The 21,209-nt window shown below is 43.5% G+C and overlaps 1 protein-coding gene across 1 annotated transcript in view; it reads right to left on the bottom strand.

Annotated features, from left to right (window-relative positions):
* Positions 1 to 21,195, bottom strand: part of fam20b (FAM20B glycosaminoglycan xylosylkinase) — a 69,950-nt gene extending 48,755 nt beyond the window's left edge. The window contains exon 1 of the mRNA XM_055641988.1: positions 21,053 to 21,195. The gene's annotated coding sequence lies outside the window, so the exon portion shown is untranslated. The remainder of the gene's footprint in view (positions 1 to 21,052) is intronic.
* Positions 21,196 to 21,209: the final 14 nt, after the last annotated feature.

Here is a 21,209-nt window from a genome sequence, read left to right as displayed (position 1 = left end):
GAATGGCTCAATTCTACTCCTGTGACCTGTGACCTTAATTGCGGATCAGGTTGGCTTGTAGACAAAACACCAGTTCAGTTTATTGTCACGTGACCAAAGTACAATGAAAAGCTTTACAATCGAGCCATTTACATTGTATGGATATGATAAAGGAATAATGTTTAGTGCAAGGTAAAGCAAGCAAGGATAGTCCGAGGGTCACCAATGAGTTATACAGTACTTCTGCACTGTTCTCTGGTTGAGGTAGGATTCCATTGCCTGATAACAGCTGGGAAGAACTGTTCCTGAATCTGGAGATGTGTATCACACCTGTACATTTTGCCTGATGGGAAAGAGAAGAGGGAGGGGCCAGGATGCAACTTGTTCACCATTATGCTGCTGGTCTTGATGAGACAGCGTGAGGGAGGTTGGTTTGTGTGATGGTCTGGGCTGCATCCATAATTTCTTGCGACCTTGGATGGAGCTGTTCACAAACCAAGCTGTGATGAATCCTGATAAAATGCTTTCTATTGGTGCATCTGCAGATGTTGGTGAGATTTGGAGGGGACATGCCACATTTCCTCAGCCTTCTAAGGAAGTAGAGGCGTTGGTGCGCTTTCTTGATCGTTGCTTCAATATGGGTGGTCCAGGAGAAGTTTTTGGTGATATTGACTCCTAGGAATTTGAAGTATTCAACCATATCTACTCCGGCGCCATCAATGCAAACTGGGGTATGTGTGTCGCTTCGCTTCCTGAACTCAATCACAATCTCCTGTCTTGCAGATATTGAGAAAAAGGTGTCAAAACTTGCCACAACTATTTATGCCTTAAGTAGTGCGATGTGATAATCTGAAATTATTTGTCATCCAAACCACATAAATATTTCTGTTAACACTAGAGCAAGTGGGACACGGGAGGCCTGGTCCCCCAACGGTTCCCCCAATATACCACTCACCTATAGCCCCCACGGGAAGCCTGGTCCCGTGGGGGAAACCCGTTCCGCAACGCAATATTCCACCATTCACCCGTTCCCCCAATGCAATATTCCACCACTCACCCATAGCCCCCATCTGTGCAGGCATGGCTCATTTCCCCTCATCCCACAGCACTACCTCCCCTCCTCTGCCTTTGCCTTTCCACCGTGGACTGCGTGCATGTGCTGCGCAGCGTGCTCAGCCTACTAAGCAATCTTATGAGGAAAAGACCAAAATAATTTAAAATGGCAGACCAACGCCAGAGCTTAAAGAACGTCAACAGTGCGAAGAAACAAAAATAATTAGAACATTTAAAAAAGCTTGATACAACAGGAAAGAGTGGCTATGCGGTTGTATTTCAACAAATAAGACCGTTTTGTTTCCCGTGCCTGTTATTTTCTGTATCTAGTGGAACTGTATGGGTAGCAGATGGATACAGTGATTTAAATAATTTGCCTAATGCTTTAAACAAGCACGAGAGATCTGCTGCGCATTATGAAAGCCAAATAGCATTGAAGACATTTGGGTCCACACAGTTCGACTTGTTCATAGATAAGCAGAAGAAACTTAGCATCGATATTCACAATGAAAAAGTTAAGGAGAACAGAGAGATACTAAAAAAGTTAATATGTGCTACCTACTTTTTGATCAGACAAGAACTTGCTTTTATGATAATGAAAACAAAGAATCTCTAGATCATGGAAACTATATTGAGTTACTGAAATATACAGCAAAATTTGATGAAAAATTGGCACATTTACAGAATTCATGTTTTTTCTGGCATTTCTAACAAGATACAAAATGACGATTGAAGCAGTATTAGAATTAGATCCTTTATTTGTCATCCAGACCTTACAATCTGAACGAAATGTCATTACCTGCAGCCATACATACAATAACAAACAACAGAACAGACAGTAAACACAAATTAACATCCACCACAGTGACTCCACCAAGCACCTCCTCACTATGATGGAGGCAAAGATCTTAGGGCTGCTGTCTCTTCCCTCTTCTCCCTCTGCGCTGAGACGATACCCCACCGGGCGATGGTAAGTCAGTCCCGCGGCTCACCGAGCTTCGCGAACGGGCCGGTTCAAACTCCGCGGCCCGGGGGTGGTCGAAGCTGCCGCCCTCCCGTCCAGCGAACGCAGCTGTTGATGATGTCGTCCACTGGTCCACAGCTGAACCCCGGACTCAGGCCGCCGCTGCCAGAACGCCGTCTCAGCCACCGGAGCGCCGTTCCACCCTCGAGCCAGGCCGCCCTCACGGGAGCGTCTCGGCCCCGCGCCAGGCCGTCCTCACGGGAGCGCCGTTACCCTCAAGCTGGGCCGCCCTCACGGGAGCGCCGTTACCCTCAAGCTGGGCCGCCCTCACGGGAGCGCCGTTACCCTCGAGCCAGTCTGCTCTCACGAGAGCGTATCAGCCCCTCACGGAAGCGCCTTTACCCTCGAGCTGGGCCGCCATTACGGGAGCACCGTTACCCTCGAGCCAGGTCGCGCTCACGGGAGCGCCGTTACCCTCGAGCCAGGCCGCCCTCACGGGAGCGCCGTTACCCTCGAGCCAGGCCGCCCTCACGAGAGCGCCTTTACCCTCAAGCCAGGTCGCCCTCACGGGAGCGCCGTTACCCTCGAGCCAGGCCGCCCTCACGGGAGCGCCGTTACCCTCGAGCCAGGCCGCCCTCACGGGAGCGCCGTTACCTTCGAGCCGGGACGCCCTCACGGGAGCATCTCAGCCCCTCATGGGAGCGCCGTTCCAGCCCCAAGCCGGGCCGCCCTCACGGGAGTGAGCCCAGGGAGAGTCCTGACAGGCTCTGCCTCCGGAGCCTCGAGGTCGCCAGCTCCGCCATTAGGCCTCAGCGCAGACGGAGACAGAGAAGGGGGATACGACAAGAAAGTCGCATTCCCCCAGTAAGCACAGTTGTAGAAAATAATATTAAAGAGGAGATCGCAAAAGCCCCATTCATTGCCACAGAAGTGGATGAATCCACTGATAAATCAAATACAACTCAGTATTAAGGTATATATTGGACTTTAAAATTAAATAAATGTTCATAGTTCATAAGGACAGAACTGCTACTAGTGTAACAGAATGCATATTCAATCATTTAGATAATGGCATCAAACTTAAATGGTGTTCAATCTAAAGTAAGAGAAAAGGCACAATCAGCTTTATTTAGCCACTGCTATGTTCATAAGTTGAATCTTGTTCTGTCTCAGTCAGCTAAATTCATACCTGAATGCACAAGCCTTCTCAAGACCATTGACGCTCTTGCCTTATTTTTCAGGCATTCTACAAAACTAACCCAATTTCTTGAGGAAATAGTGCAGAAACGCATTCCAAAGGCCGCACCAACCAGATGGACTTCAAACTCAAAGCAAATCCAAACTTTTTTGCAATATCATGGAGACCTCTGTAAACTTTTTGACAGCATTAACAGTAATCCTTTATTGTGGGATCCTGAAACTTTGGTGAGGAGCAATGGGTTTTATGCTTGGCTAACGAAAGATACTTTCTTCTCATGGTTTGTAATGAAATTGACACCCTCTACAACATTTTGCAAACTAAAATGATAGATATTTCATATTACATTGACAGAATCAATGAAACAATACATTTGCTTGAGGATCTGCGCCAATATTTTGATGACATCCATGAAAAGTTTGAAGAATATTGCAATGAAAATGACCCGACTGAATCAAAATCTCATTCAAAATGTCCAAGAAATAAGAAATAAGAGAGCACAAATATTTGATCTGATATTGGTTGATATATGAAGCATATGGAAGCAAGATACAGCGACTTCAAAAATGTACAATTAATTTCCTTAGTTGATGGAAACAGGTTTCAAAAACTTCCTCGTCAAATTGATCAGGAAGCAATAGAAAGTTTAAAATCCTTTTGAGGAAAGCCAGGGCACCGGGATATGAATTTTCGATGTTTGCCAAGAACACAGCAAGGTAGGACAGATAGCGGAGTAATTGTGACCACCAAAGGTGAAGAAGAGATCGGGCATAAGAAACAGACAGTGCAAGTACAACGGAAAGTTGTTCTCTTTCACAGACCTAATCAATGAGAGCAATCCACACAGAATCCATGTACGACAACCAAAATTGTGCAGTCTTCCCGAGAGATCATTTTCGAACATCACCTTTAAAGCTCTCATACGACTCCATCAATGTGTTGAGATCTACATTGGCCATGACTTCAGCAAGTGCCTGCTTTGTTAGCGATCGGATTAGCTCTTGAAAGATGCCCTTTGATTCCTTTGGTACACCGGACAGCATTGCATCTTTTCCAGCCATAGACAGGAATTCATCAAAAAGGAGCCTCTCCAAGCACTCCACCATCGTCTTGTGGCAGTGCTGACTTCTATCGTAGTTCTTTACTGTCATAACACCTTTCACAGAACCAGTAGACACAAGTCCCGATTCGATGGGGACATCCTGAAGTCCGGATCCGTCCATTTCCTTTCCAAGCATTTTGAAGTATGCACAAATTACATGAAATGTGCGAATCAACACAATGTGTTTCTTGCACTTTGCAGGATGACTCCACACGAGAGGATATGCTTTCATGCAGATACCCAAGTCGAAAGTTGTAATAATAATAATAATAATGTTTATTTATATAGCACTTTTCAACAAAACCAGTATTTGAACCAAAGTGCTTTACAGAGATTGATTAAATTAATTGACATATTGTAATGACATATTCTTGGCCAACCTCATGACTTGCTTCTTCAGAAACTTGTAAACACTCTTGAACTGTACTAAATTTTGGGATGATTGATCACAGGATAGTAGTCAATTATGGTCACATTTGAAGGCACCTCACATGTTGACGAGATAAATCCAGCCCAAGCTGGAAGCTCTTGACCTTTCTCACAACTCGCTTTCCAGGAAAGCATCCATGCCAGATCTTTTCTTGTACACTGTCTGAATGCTTCATCCCCATCATCACGCTTCCAGTGCTACACACAAAAATCTGGATTTGCTTTCCGATTGACATAGGATGATGGAAGAGGGCCACAAGAAAAAGTGTGAAAAAACACAATTTTGACATAGATTGAAATAAAGAGTTAAAAAACATAGTCCAAATGAGTTTTTTCTTGGGAACATCATTTTTCAGACAGAAGAGATATCAATCAACAAAATGACACCCAATAAGTAGGATCATAGGGGGGGGGGTGCATGGCAGGCCCCTCTGAACCACGGACTATAGACCTCAAAAGCATTCCAAATGATTACAGAGTACAATATCCACAGTTATAGAGTTGGGAATAGAGTAGGGTGGAGCAAAGAAACAGAATGCAGAACTAGTAGAAGAACACCCGATGACTGAAGTCCAGACATCTGCTTGTTGGGATCCGAGCCAAGATGGCTAGGCCTTTACTGCCCACTGCAAATTGTGAAGGGAACAAATTGCTAGGCCAGTACAGATGGCATTTAATAGTTAACCACATTGGTGGGACTGGAGTGCATACGGGTCAGACCGGGAATTAAGATTTTGATTTTGATTTTCATGACAATCAGGCAGTTTTGCAATCAATTATATATATTTTTTGCAAGGACAAGATTTTCCCTTGCAGATTATGAACAAGTTGTAATCTCACAGCTACCAAGGTGGGCTTTGGCATCAGGTCTTTGGATTGCCGTCTGGGTCTCTATACTGCTACTCAGCAATGTCAGCAAGATGAAACCTAGGGATTTACCTACCTTAATGGCACCAGTCTACACAGACATTTTCAACCAGTCCCTGCAAACCTGTACTGTCCCTTCCTGCTTCAAAGTCTCCACTATTGTCCCTGTACCCAAAAAGGCTAGGATTGCTGATCTTAATGACTACAGGCCTGTCGCACTGACCTTTGTAGTCATGAAGATCCTTGAAAGACTTGTGCTGGCCCAGAGGACAAATATCATGAAAATCTGCAGTATGCATATCACTAGCCTCTGCAGTTTGCATATCCAATAGATCAGTGGATGACAGTCAACCTAGGCATGCACTTCATCCTCCAGCACCTAGACTGCCAAGGGACCTATGCAAGGATTTTGTTTGTTTGTGGATTTTAGCTCTGCATTCAACACCATTGTGCCAGAGCTACTACACTCCAAACTCTCCAAGTGCACTGTGCCTGAACCTTTCTGTCAGTGGATCACCAACTTCCTGACAGACAGGAAGCAGCATGAAAGCACGGACCATCAGCATAGGAGCATACTCTCTCCTCTCCTTTACTCTCTCTACACCAACGACTACACCTCCACAGACTCCTCTGTCAAGCTTCTCAAGTTTGTGGACAACACAACCCTAATTGGACTGTTCCAGGATCCACAGCCAGACATAAAAACAGCCATTTCCATGAGCAGTAGCTCTATTCAATAACTAAAAGTCTGTAGCCTCCTCTTACTCTGGTATTTTATTTCATTCACATGTTTAAACTATAATGTTTTATTATTAATGTTTTAATGTTTTATGTTTTAATCTTAATTGTTTACTGTATGTCATGTTGTTACTTGCAAGCGGAGCACCAAGGCAAATTCCTTGTACGTGTACATACTTGGCCAATAAACTTATTCATTCATTCATTGGTAGACAGATGAGTTGGTAATTTTTTTAATGGAAACAAGCAGGCATTGGTTTAAAACAAACTGCTGTGGGAACTCTCAAACAAAAGCATGGAACAGTTAGAGGTAATTCTGATACAATCAGGTATAAAATAATTAATACATACGTGTTTGATGATATTTTACCAAGTGAGAACAAGAGGCATTTGTTTAAAAAAAGGTTAGGAGCCTCTAGTGCAATTGTAACAAATCATCGCCACACTGAGCATTGGGATACCTCTCGACCATTGCCTATTGCTCTGACAAATAATCTACTGAATTGTTGGATGCCTTCATTGCAATGATTTCTTTCTTCCAACCACTTTTCATCTTAAATTTAGGTGTCCCTCATCAATTTTCAACACAATGTATAAAATGCTTTCTGGATTATGCCTCGTGTACTCCGTAGCTTCTCCAGCCCCGATTACATCCTACATGCAAGTTGACTGTTTTCATTGCATTCCACTTGCATCATATTTCTTATGAGAGAAACACCAACCTCTTTCAATTTTTAAAAAAAAAATCTATGCTCAACTTTTCCCAAAAATACAATTAAAAAGTACATTAACATAATCTAGATATGTTTGTGTTCATGTACATATTATTTAACTGCAGAAAAGAATACAAAGACTGCCTGATGTACATAAGACAAGTTTGTGAATGTTAAAAGACCATGCATTAGCAGATCCCAATAAATATTAGAAACTTAATGTGATTACATATCACTTAAGTTAGAATATGGGTAAGATTAGGAGGTAGCGACCGCAGCATGATAAGATTTCACCTGCAATTTGAGAGGGAGAAGATGAAATCGGATGTGTTGGTATTGCAGCTGAGCGACAAGAGAAGTCAAGGCCAGCATAAAGAGAAGGCATATAAGTTTGCAAAGATTAGTGGGAAGTCAGGGGATTGGGAAACTTTTAAAGAACAACAGAAGGTAACTAAAAAGGCAATACAGGGACCTAGAGCAGGTTACCCAGCCAATGTCATACTTTATGCTCAGGGCACATATTTGTTGCAATTCTTTCACATAAATGATTACATCTTAATACTTGACAAGGATATAATGAAAAATACAGATTTCTTTCCATTAATTCAACAATATTTTCTAATCCTATCCCCAATTCTATTCCTCTCTGTTCACGCATGGAAACTGATCGATTCTGATAATTTATATTTAATGCCCTCTACTGTTAAGTCACCACTGTAGAAAGAGATTTTGATTTCCATCATAACAAATGTCTTCATAATTACAAAAGACAGCTAGCTTTAAGAGATTTATTTTTTAAATTAGCAACTTTGGAATTCCCCAAAACCTTTAACTGCTGCAGATATGCAATATGCTGTTGAGAATTCTGAAGAACTATGTGACAGACATCCATTTCATCTCTTATATTGGGTAAGATTGAACTGCAGATGTTGGTTTAAACTGAAGATAAACACAAAAAACTGGAATAACTTAGCAGGTCAGATAGCATCTCTGGAGGTGACGCTTCGGGTCGCGACCCTTCTTCAGATTGAGTCATCTCTTATATTGTTTACTCCATGGGCCCAGTATTATTTTCCCTATAGGTTTTCAAGGCCTCAACCAGGTGATTCGCAATTTCTTTCAGACACAATGCAGATTGGAGAAAATATATATTTTAGATCATCACGGATGCAGCTGATTTAAGAAAGCTATTCACTAGACAACAAGAACAAATAGCTCCATGAAGATCGCAGACGTCCAAGTGAACTAACCTGCTCACGAAACAGGAATCACTTCCTCTTGCTCCAGGTCCCTAACCAGGGTTTATTTCAAAACTATCTTGAGTAGGTGGACTGGAACATATTCAAGACCACTTTATCTAGCCCAAATTAGTATATCATTCATCACACTGGTTTCATCAAGAAATGCCTTGACACCTGCATTCTGAAAAAGGCAACCAAGTTCTATCCCAAACAGAAACCTTAGATAAACAGGGCGATTCAAAATTCTGCTAAACTCCAGATTCAAGGCTCTCAATAAGGATGATCCCACATGAACAAGACAGCCAAATATAATTTGAAGAAATATAATCTGAAGAAGGGTTTTGGCCCGAAACGTTGCCTATTTCCTTTGCTCCATAGATGATGCTGCACCCGCTGAGTTTCTCCAGCATTTTTGTGTACCAGCCAAATATAATCTTCACAGTTCTACCTGAGATGCCATGAGAGAATTCCAAAACAAGCTGGAGATCCAGAATGCCAGATAACCGTGCAGAGCATCAATAGCATCACCACATGCCAAAATTGTGGACGTCTATACTGGAATAGTTTAATGCTTTTTATAGCCATTTTGAATAGCAGCAAAGCTCCCATCAAGGCGAGTCACCCATCGACTTGGCTCTGTCCCTATACATCTTGGTGGCAGGTCAGATTTGTTTTCACAAGAGTACACTATAGACCCAGATGGAGTCTGGAATTATGCACAGATCAACTGGCCAGAGTCCTTGCCAAAATCTTCAACCTCTCACCTCTAACAGTTTTCTGTCCGTATGTGCTTCAAGAAAACTTCCATTATTCCAATACCCAATAAAAATAAAGTGACCTGCCTCAATCACCCAGAAAGCTCCAATGTCGACCACAATGAAATGCTTTGAAAGACTGGTAATGGCCTAGATTTACACTAGTCTTCTGGGCAATCTAGACCCCCTGCAATTTCAGACAGGAAAAATAGGTCTATGGAGGATGCCATTTCATTTATATTCACTTCTGGATCATCCGAACAATAAGAAAACCTCTTTCAGGATGTTATCCAAATGACTCTAGCTCAGCCTTCAACACCATCATACCCATTAAGCTCATACCTAAACCTTGGGTTTCCGACTTCAACTGGCTAATGGACTTCCCAACCGGCACATCTTAGGCAGTTAGAACGGGTCACACCAATTCCTCCACCCTGACCCTCACTCAATACAAGTGGTCCTCATGTTTTTGTGCTCAGTTTCGTGCTCTACTCCTTATGCACCCATGACAACGTGGTCAAGTACATCGCAAACCCAATCTTTGCGTTCATCGATGATACTGTTGTTGTCAGGTGGATCGCCAAAGATAAGATAAAGTACAGGACAAAGATTGAAAACCTTGTGTCATGGTGTCAGAAAAACCTAGCCCTTAACACCAAAAAGATGAAAGAGTTGGTTGTTGACCTATGGAAGCAAGGGGGTGAACATAACTACATCCTGTGATTTTCAGTTCATCACTGTGATAATTCAATATTTTCACTCTCCCATACACTCCATCGCAACGTCCTTCTCAAGCTTGGTGACCAATTTTCACACTCCGCTTGTGGGTCTCCAGGTTCTTGCGAACATTCTCCACCGCAACTGGTATAAGTACAAGTCCCCAAACACTGGAAATCTCATATTTGGCTCACTGTAATTGCCCATAAGAATGTGGTGATGAATTAGCTTCATGAACTGTTGCCATCGTTCCGGTGAAGATACTCCCAATAAAAGAGTTAGATTAGAAGTCCCTGGATTTGAATCCAGTGACGATAAAGAAAATAGAGACATTTTTTGAACACAGGATGCTGTGACTTGTCCTTGTTTTTCTTGGTGTTAGAGATCCTGCAAGTTACTATAGTGCATCTTACAGATAATACACACTGCAGGCACAATGCTGGTGATGGAGGGAATTAATATTTAGGTTGTTAGATGAAATGGCAATCAATCAGACAGACGGCTTTGCCTGGAGTTGTTTCAAGACTATCGACTGCTGTTGGAGGAGCATTCCTTTTGGCAAGAGGAAAATATTTCATCATACAATTGACTTGGAGCTTACTGATGGTGGAAATGCTTTAGGATGTCAGGATACGAGTCATTTGGTAAATAAGACACAGCCTCTGACCTGCACTTTTAGACACAGTACCCTGTACTTGTGTAGCTGGTCTGCTTGCACCTTTCTTTTCTCTAAGCTCCACCCATTCCACCTTGGTGGATGAACCATCCAGCAGGTTCTCTCCGAGTGCCACCATGATCATCTCCCTGATCCGCAGCGCAACTCCTCCACCTTTTTTCCTCCCTCACAATCACGTCTGAAACATCGAAACCCCAGATCATTAAGCTGCCAGTCATGGCCCTCCCACAACTATGTTTCCACAATGGCCACAACATCATGTTTGCATCAATCAAGCTGTTTCTTCAGCTTTCTGCACAATACTCCATGCATTGAAATAAACACACTTCAAGTCTATCAGCATCACCATATTCCTTCACCTCTCCCCGCCTGCCCTTCATTTGAGAATTATTGGTCTTAACCTCTATCTTCCCCTCACTTCTTCCAATTTTTGACCTGCTATTCAGCTCCCCTCCCTCCTGCCTCCCTAGTTTAAACCCTCCCAAGTTGAACAAGCAAACCACCTGGCAAGAATATCCAAAAGACCATAGTGGTGGTCGAGGGGAATGTCCCCAGAGGATTCCTGCACTTTCTGTCTACCCCTTTCCTGACGGTCACCCATCTACTTCCTGCCTGTACCTTAGGCATGACCATCTTACTGTAGCTCCTATCTATTACTGATAACAATCCTAAGGACACCAGCTACAACTCCAGTTCCTTAATGAGGTCCTTAAGGAGCTGCAGCTGAACACACTTACTGGAGGTGTCATCCTCAGGGGCACGGGAAATGCTTGTGACTTCCAACATTCTGCCGAAGGAACATTCCACTATCCCACCTGCCATCTCTATGACACTAACAATTCTCATCATACATAACAGCAAGATTCCATTTCCAAGCAAGCAAAAAAAGTCTGATCTATCAACATTAGTCCCGTTATGGCCCTTCTGTGACATTGTCCATAGAAATTTCTATTAAATGTTCAATTTTGTACTAGGGGCGCCACATGATGGCAGCCTTTGTCTACAGTCTGTTGTCTTTCTATCTTTTTTTATTTTTAGTTTGTTTAAAGTACGTTTTGGAGTTTTTTTTTTAGTATTTTATGTGGGGGGGGGGGGAGGGAGGAATAGGGTAAGAGGGAAACCGTTTCCCAGTCACTTCCTGGCGAGGATGCGACTATTCTCCGAGTCACGTCCTCACCCCCCTCATCATGGCCTACCAACTGGATTGGCACTGCCTTTCCTGCCGGGGACCGGACCAGAGCTTCAGCAGCGGTGGCGCAGCGCTAGATACATCGCGGAGCAGGCGATGCCTTACCTGGGATCGCCGTTTGAAGCTCCGGAGTGTTGGGCCTGCTGCATCAACATCGCGGAGCTGTGGTTTGCAGAGCTCCCAGTGCGAGCGGCGCTGACCAACATCGCAAAGTCCTAGGGCCCTTTGCCGAGGGCCGCCAGCGTTGAATCTCCACCCAGCTCGGTCTGTGGACTTCGGGAGCCGCGGACTTCGGTAGGAAGTGGCTGATTCGGAGGTCCAAGCCGCTGAGGATGTTCTTCCTTTCCAACGTTGGAGTTCCATCATCCCGGCGAGAGGCCCCGAGGCCCCGACCATGGGTGAATACCAAAGAGGAGGTTGACTGAACTTTGGTGCCTTCCCTCACAGTGGGAAACTTTGATACCGCTGTGTGGAGATGTTTATGTTATAGACTATCGTGTTCTGTGTTCTTATTTTTTTTTATTCGTGTGACTGTATGGTGAAAAATCATTTTGTTGACTCTGTACATGTACTCTGCACAATGACAGTAAAGTGGAATCAAATCAAATCAGGATTGTTAATGGACCACATAATCCATAATATATGCTGATGTGATGCGATATTTAACAAGGTTTAACCATTGCAAATCACATGAACCATCACAAATATAGTCAAGACTTTGTTGATCGATGTCTCAGTTTCATAGTCAAATTGGGAAGCACAATGTGATGGCACAGCGTACTTTCTGTGACTATATGGATTTCCTCTGGGTACTCATGTTTTCTGCCAAGTCTCAAAGATGCTGCTGTGATTACTGTCCCCATCAGCGAGGGCGAAAGTCATGGAGGGATTTCAACAGAAGGACAAGAATGAAAAAGTTTACATGTCAGTCAGCTAAAATTAGCAAACATATGGGTGAAAGATGGGGAGGGAAGATCGGTGAGGATAGCCAAAGTCTGTATGAGTGCAAATGAGTGCAAGATGGAAGTTGGCAGCTTGGTCAGAACAACACTGGAAGGGTCAAATTGTGAGGTGACTAAAGCATGGTGAAAGTATTAACAGGTGGGCTTTGTTTCACACAGAGAGTGGTGAATCTCTGGAACTCTCTGCCACAGAGGGTAGTCAAGGCCAGTTCATTGGCTATATTTAAGAGGGAGTTAGATGTGGCCCTTGTGGCTAAGGGGACCAGAGGGTATGGAGAGAAGGCAGGTACGGGATACTGAGTTGGATGATCAGCCATGATCATATTGAATCGCGGTGCAGGCTCGAAGGGCCGAATGGCCTACTCCTGCACCTAATTTCTATGTTAGTGTAGTGAATATCAATGATGGGCATGAAAGGAAACATTACAATTAGAACACATTTAGCCAATTATTTTCTATATTGTGCACAGTATACAAGAATGCAGTATAGTGCACTATAAAGAAAATAATTAGCTAAAACGTGCACCTTACACAAATTTTGGACCTTGCACTTAATTTATTGTCTTATATTGTTCCATTCGCTCCTGGTAATGAGGCATCAAGAACTCAGTTTTTATAGCTCACGATATTGGTTTCAAAGTTTCAAACCAAAAATTGACACACAAACTTCAGTGATATCCTCTGGCCAGCATTAAGGTCTCTAAAATGAATTCCATTATAATATTGTGAAATCAAGAAGCAGCTGAAGACTATGTGTGACTTGAGGAAAGTGACAGTTCCGAAAGTAGAATTATATAAGGTAAAGGTACTCCTCAGATTAACAATGTTTTATTTTCACTAAAACATAATTGCTTCTTTAAGATATGCGGGCTTGATATAGGAGCTTATAAAAACTTACAAAATTCTTAAGGGGTTGGGACAGGCTGGATGCCGGAAGATTGTTCCCGATGTTGGGGAAGTCCAGGACAAGGGTTCACAGTTTAAGAATAAAGGAGAAATCCTTTAGGACCGAGAGGAGAAAAACATTTTTCACACAGAGAGTGATGAATCTGTGGAACTCCCTGCCACAGATGGTAGTTGAGGCCAGTTCATTGGCTATATTTAAGAGGGAGTTAGATGTGGCCCTTATGGCTGAAGGGATCAGGGGGTATGGAGAGAGGGCAGGTACAGGATACTGAGTTGGATGATCAGGCATGATCATATTGAATGGCCTACTCCTGCACCTATTTTCTATGTTTCCATTATCTTTTTTCACACCCACAAATCATCTTTAATGTTAGGTGGCAGAGAAACAGGATATAATTGGTAGTTACTGTTAATAGTAATAACAAACAACCAACAGCTTTCAACCTATTTCTATTGTATCCTATATTGGCACTGCAGCCACAAGATTACCTTCTGTGGTATTATAAGTAATGTGGTAATTTAAATCACTTCATGGGGTAATAGTTATGCTGTGTTGATAGAACACCCTGAAATCACAGACTGCAACCACTTCACTTAATAGATCCCTGAAACTAACCACAGTTTTTACACAGACCATGATTGGAACTGGAAACAATGGAAATAAACTTAGGGTTGCATTAGAAATAGACCTTTGTTGGATATATCAGAATGTTATCCCTGTTGGTACATCATGTGAGGATAAAGATATCATAATTGAGAGAATGAAAATAGGATTAAGCATATGACTAAAAGGCTAGAGTTAATGGCATATGGCCCCGAGTTTGATGATTATACAGGAAACAGCAAGACAAATATGCAAGAGTTGAAATAAAGCAAAAGGAATTGAATTTTCTGCAAGTTCCAATATGTTACGGGCGAGCCCATCAGTTTAAAGTGTGCACTCCTACCTGCATAATAGTTGGCGGAAGCAGTGTTCAAATAATGTGGTCAAGGTGGATAGTAGGATATAGATCAATACATAACTGTCAGAGAAATGGGTAATGGGAGTTTAATCCGACCAAGTGTGAGTTGTTCCATTCTGGGCGGTCGAATGCAAAAGGAAAGCACACATTTAATGACAAGGTCCTTAACAGCATTGATGCGCAGAGGATCCTAGGGTCCAGGTCTATAACACCCTGAAAATAGCAACACAAGTAGATAGAGTTGTAAAGAATGTGTATGGTATGCCAGCGTTCATCTTTCACTACTCCTTAATAACTGAGTGTAGTGCAAGGCATCCTTGTGCAAGGTGTGGGATGAAAGGATCAGCTTCCTCATCAACACCTCATTGTGCTTGGTGGTGACAGTCTTGACAAGTTCCTTGTCCACAGATCTGGAATATTCAACAATTAAGTGCTATCCTTATTACCTGCCACGGGAATTCACTGTGGCTACCCTGACAACAGTTTATGTCCCATCCCATGAGGACGTGCACTGGATGAACTATACAATGTTACCTATAGCCTTAAATAAAGTATCCCCTGCCTGCATTTTGGAAAAACTGCCCAGCAAATCATGCTTCACCCCTTGTATACAAGCAGAAACTGAAACGCGAGGATCTTGTGCAGAAAGTTGTACAGTTCCTACGTGACAGTTTTGTTAATGGCCTGATCCACATTGAAGGACTCAGCAGCCAACCTAAAAGAGTATGCCACTACAATCACAGATTTCATCAGCAAGTGTGCAGAGGACTGCATGCCAAAGAAGTCAATCTGAGAGTCTCCCAACCAGAAAATATGGATGGACCAGGTGAGCCGTTTGCTACTTAAGTCCATACCGGAGGCATTTAAGTCAGGTGACCGTGAACTTTACAAGAAAGCTAGGTACAACTTTCGCAAAGCCGTCATGGACGTCAAGAAAAATTACAAGACCGAGCAAATTAACCACACAGACACCTGTTGATTGTGGCAAAGTGAAGTTAGACATAATCACTGGCAACATAGCATTCTTCCCCGATGAGCTCAATGCATTTATGCTAATTAAAAAAACGGCAGTAAAATGACATCACCATGACAGCCTTCTTGAGAGTGGACCCGTGGAAAGCAAGAGGCCCAGATGGAATCGCCATCTGTGTCCTCAGAACAGACAATAGGTGCAGGAGTAGGCCGTTCGACCCTTCGAGCCAGCACCGCCAGTCAATGTGATCATGGCTGATCATCCCCAACAGTACCCTGTTCTTGCTTTCTCCCCATATCCCTTGACTCCGCTATCTTTAAGAGCTCTATCGAACCGTCCCTTGAAAGCATCCAGAGAACCAGCCTCCACCGTCCTCTGAGGCAGAGGCCACAGACTCACAACTCTCTGTGTGAAAATGTATTTCTTCATCTCCGTTCTAAATGGCTTATCCCTTATTCTCAAACTGTGGCCCCTGTTGCCCCCAACATCGGGAACATGTTTCCCAATAAGATCCCCTCTCATCCATATACAAGCCCAGCTGCTCCATTCTTTCAACATATGACAGTCCCACTATCCCTGGAATTAACCTTGTGAACCTATGCGGCACTCCCTCAATAGCAAGAATGTCCTTCCTCAAATTTGGAGACCAAAACTGCACACAATACTCCAGGTGTGGTCTCTCTAGGGCCCTGTACAACTGCAGAAGGACTTATTTGCTCCTATACTCAACTCCTCTTGTTATGAAGGGCAACATGCCATTCGCTTTCTTCACTGCCTGCTGCACCTGCATGCTTACTTTCAGTGACTGATGAACAAGGACCCCCAGATCCCGTTGCACTTCCCCTTTTTCCCCCAACTTGACACCATTTCGATAATAATCTGCCTTCCTGTTTTTGCCACCAAAGTGGATAACCTCACATTTATCCACATTAAACTGCATTTGCCATGCATCTGCCCACTCACTCAACCTGTACTAGTTACCCTGCATCCTCATAGCATCCTCCTCATAGTTCACACTGCCACCCAGCTTTGTGCCATCTGCAAATTTGCTAATGTTACTTTTAATCCCATTCATCTAAATCATATATTGTAAACAGCTGCAGCCCCAGCACCGAGCCTTGTGGTACCCCACTAGTCACTGCCTGCCATTCAGAAAGGGACTGTTAATCCCTACTCTTTGTTTCCTGTCTGCCAACAAATTTTCTATCCATGTCAGCTCCCCATCCCCAATACCATGTGCTCTAATTTTGTCCACTTATCTCCAATATTGGACCTTATCAAATGCTTTCAGAAAGTAAGTTCTGAAAGCGGAACAGCCGTGTGAGTATTCAAGGACATTGCTACCTCTCCCTATTCCAATCTGAGATTCCCATCTGCTTTACAAAGACCATCATCATCTTGCAGCCAAGAAAAACAAGGTCATGTGCCTCAATGGTTACCTCCCAGTGGCTCTGATATCTTTCATCATTAATTGCTTAGAGCAGGCAGTCAGGGTATACAAAGTATCCAGCCTCCCAGACAGTCTTGATCAACTGCAATTCGCCTACCACCACAACAGGTCCACAGCAGATGCCTATCCCTACACTCATCACTGTAACATTTAAATAACAAAGACACCATGTCAAACTCCTATTTATTGACGACAGCTACGATTTCAATCACAATTCCAACCTAACTTATCTCCAAACTTCATGACCAAGGATTCAGCACATCCCTCTTCAGGGATCCTCAATTTCCTGCTGACAGACTGCAATCAAAAAGGATAGACATCAACAGCTTATCCGCGATAATTCTCAACACTAGTACCTGACAAAGCTGTGTACTCAGCACCTTGCTGTACTCCCTATACACACAAACACACATGAATGTGTGGTCAAATTCTGCTCTTACTCCATTTACATATTTGCAGATGACACCACCATGGTGGGCACGTTCTCAAACAATGATGAGACGGAGTACAGGAGCGAGATAGAGAGCTTAGTAGTATGGTATCAAGACAATGGCCTCTCTTTCAATGTCAGAACAATGAAGGAGATAGTTATCGACTTCAGCAAGCAGTGTGGAGTACACATCCTTGTTTGTATCACTGGTTTTGAGAAGGAGATTGTGGAGATTTCAATTCCTAGGTGTAAATATCAGCAACATTTTGACCTCGTCCAACCACATTGCCTAAGGAAATTTGGTACGCCTCTGAGACTCATCAATTATCACATTAAGATGCATCATAGCAACTGTTCTGCCCAAAATCGCAAGTAATTGAAAGAGTTGTGAACATAATCCAATCCAACAGGCAAATTAACTTTCCCACAATCAACACTTCCCTCTACCTTTGGAAAGCAGCCAACATGATCAAGGATGACTCATACCTGTCCATTCTCTCTTCTCTCCACCCTTGACAGGACTTTGTGCCAGTGACAACGATGATAAATCAATTACAAACCTTGATCAAGTTTATATCAGAATCCGCTGTGAAACACCTGCCAATGACCAGCTTCTCTCCATTCATTTTATGTGAACTCCAGTCTCACACTTCCACCAAATTTCTTCTCAACTTGTTTACGTTTATTATTGTCAAATGTACAGAAGTATAGTGAAAAGCTTTGTTTGCATGCTATTTTTTTGATCAGATAATCCTACACATAAATTCAACCAAGTCAAGCTCAAGTACAGTAAATAAGAGCAATGGGGAAGATACGCCATGCAGAATATAATTCTCAGCATTGTAGTGCCCCAGCCAAATCCCCTGCAAGAGGTGAATCGGAGGTAGAATAACATAAATCCCCAAACTTTGCATCACCCAGTGTCTATGCATCCTGCAAAGAACCCCAAGACTTTGCAATGTCTTGACCACCTGTAACATACATCATTTCCTGACAACCGGTGGTACATCCAGACATAATTTTCTGTCAACCCACAACCTGTAATGTATCCTGACTTCTTTACACATTCTTATACGACTTATTTTGACCTCTTTAAAGTGGTACCTCTTAGACGTTAATTTGTTAACAGGATTTTAGTTTGGAATTAGGATACAAACATGTGTTCTTTTAATGCAATTAAGTGAAATACCTTTCAAGGCAACTTACAAAATCTTTTTCACATTTCATCTGTAGTTTTTTGATTTCCAAATTAGCAAATCTCTGGGGCATGGTAAGATTCAAGCTAGTCATTCATGGCGCCTCAACTGCCAACATTACAAGGGAACAAAGCTATTTTTCTGAATATTGGTTTGGACAACCTAGGTGAATACTCATGGAGGACAGGTACGGTGGGTCGACTTTTTGATCAGGGAGGACAAACTAAACGCTGAGAGAGAATATTCTTGGGGGATCATCCAGTTGGATTTGGGGTTAGTACGACAGTGGTACTCAGATAAAAGAACACCCGTGATTTTCTTGAATGGCATTGCTGCTGCCAAAGCTCAAGTGATCTATTCCTGATTTTATTTCTTACATTCTTACTTTTTATTCACTCTAGATAGATTAAGAGGGAGTCAGGGCACTGTCCTTCCGTCAGTAAGAATACTTGGGAATAATCCATTTTACTTCCTCAGTATTCTTAGAATGCTAATTGTTCATAAAACATGGGAGGAGAATTAGGCCATTCAGCCAATCGAGTCTACCCCACCATTCAATCATGGCTGATCTATCTATCCTTCTCAACCCCATTTTCCTGCCATCTCTCTGTAACCTTTGCACACTTACTAATCAAGAACCTATCAATCTCCTCTTTAAAAATACCCCAAAAGGTGGTCTGTGGCAATGAATTCCACAGATTCACCACACTCTGGCAAAATAATTTCCTATTTAACTCTTCTAAAGGTGTGTCCTTTTATTCTGAGGCTGTGCCCTCTCGTGCTGTGCCCTCTGGTTCTAAACTCTCCCATTAGTGGAAACATCCTCTCCATGTGCACTCTACCCCCCCCCTCCCCCTCCCCCCCTTCTTGTAAACTCCAAAAAGTACAAGCCCAGAGCCATTAAACACTTCATCACACGTTAACCCAATCATTCCAGGGATCATTCTCGGAAACCTGCTCTGGAACCTCTCCAAAGCCAGCACATCCCTCCTCAGATATGGGGTCCAGAACTGCTCACAATATTCCAATTGTAGACAGACCAGTGCCCTATAAAGCCTCACCAATCTTGTGTACATGCTAGTATCTTCCCTTTAATACCATGGGCTCTCATCCTGTTTAGCAGCTTCATGTGTGGCACTTTATCAAAGGCCTGAAAACGCAAGTAAATAAAGCATCTTTACCTATCCTGCTATTTACTTCCTCAAAGAATTCCAACACATTTGTCAGGCAAGATTTCCCCTTCACCAAACCATGCTGACTTTGGCCCATTTATCATGTGCTTCTTAAGTACTGGGAAACCTCATCCATAATATTGGACTCTAAAATCTTAACACCAAAAACTGGCTAGGCTAACCAGTCTATAGTTCCCCCTCTTTTTACCTCGCTCCCTTCTTGAACAGTGCAGTAACATTTGCAATGTTCCAGTCCTCTGGGACCACTTCTAGCCCCAGTGATTACTAATACCTACACTATTTCTGAAGCTATCCGTTTCAGACCCTGGGGGTTGCTTGTCCACCTAGTCCAATTATCCACCTTGAGACCTTTTGGCTTCCCAAACAGCTTCCCTTTAGTAATAGCTACTAACTAACTTCTGCCTAACTCATGCCTTCCCTTTTACATTTATGCTGTAACATTATTACAAATAATTTACAGCGGATCGAACAGCGACTTTTGAAAGACATCTGGACAAGAAGGCTTGGTGGGCTATAGGCCAAATGTAGGAAAATAGGTCTAACCCAGAATGCCAACTGGGTCAGCTTGGACAAGATGGTCTGAAGGGCCTGCTTTGTGCTCTACAGCTGAATGACTCTATGAAGCAAGGCCATTTGGCCCTATGCTTTACATTGGTTCTCATGTTACACGTGAGACATCAACAGAACCTTGCAATATTTTCCCCTTCGTGGATTTATCCAGCTTTTCCTGCAGAAGCTTTTATGTAATTAACTTCAACTACAAAAAAAAAGGCACATTGCTTTTACCAGCTTCCTTCGTTCAGCCCAAAAGTATTTGGGTGTTCCAGATAAAACTATCCATGGGACATTGCACTCGAGTGAAATGCTGGCGAGATTTGAAATGGAGTCTCCACAGAGGATGTCTTTAACTCATAATAAACCTTCTCACCCAAGAGCAAAGGTGGCGTAAAAAAAAAATAAAGGCGATACATTTTTTTTGGGAGGGGGGCAGAAAAGGTGTTGGTGGGAATTAGTAAGCCGGAAAGGCGTGGGGATGGGTGAGGAATATCGACTGGAAGGATAGGCGACCCAGAGCTGAAGGGTTGGAAGGGAATCAGAGTCATCGATTCCATTCGTTTCAGCCGTGCCTCTCAGTCGAGAGTAAACAAGATACACACACATCATCTCCAGCCGGAGCCCTGCAACCCCACTAAACCCCCGGCACTTCAGCTGCCTACCGAGGCCTGTCCTCCCCCGGCCCACTCGCTTTCCCTCCGGCACTCGAGGCCCCCCTCCGTCCACCTCCTTCTCTGTCGAGGGAAGCTCCCCATGCGCCCGCTCCATTACGGCCGCCCGTCCGCCCGCCCGCGCGCCGCTTACGTTGACAGAAGCTCTGCCCGCCTTCGCCACGCGCCGGTTCCGTTAAGACGGTTCCTGCCCGCCGCCGCCGCGCGCCCTGTGCGTGCCTGAGCTCCGGCAGCCGAGCTCTCAGAGCGACGGTCAACAACAATGCGACACTTCCGCCTCCTAGCGTCGG

This window comes from Leucoraja erinacea, chromosome 10, assembly GCF_028641065.1.
Source record: "Leucoraja erinacea ecotype New England chromosome 10, Leri_hhj_1, whole genome shotgun sequence".
NCBI lineage: Eukaryota > Metazoa > Chordata > Chondrichthyes > Rajiformes > Rajidae > Leucoraja > Leucoraja erinaceus.
This window is presented reverse-complemented; position numbering and strand designations above follow the sequence as displayed.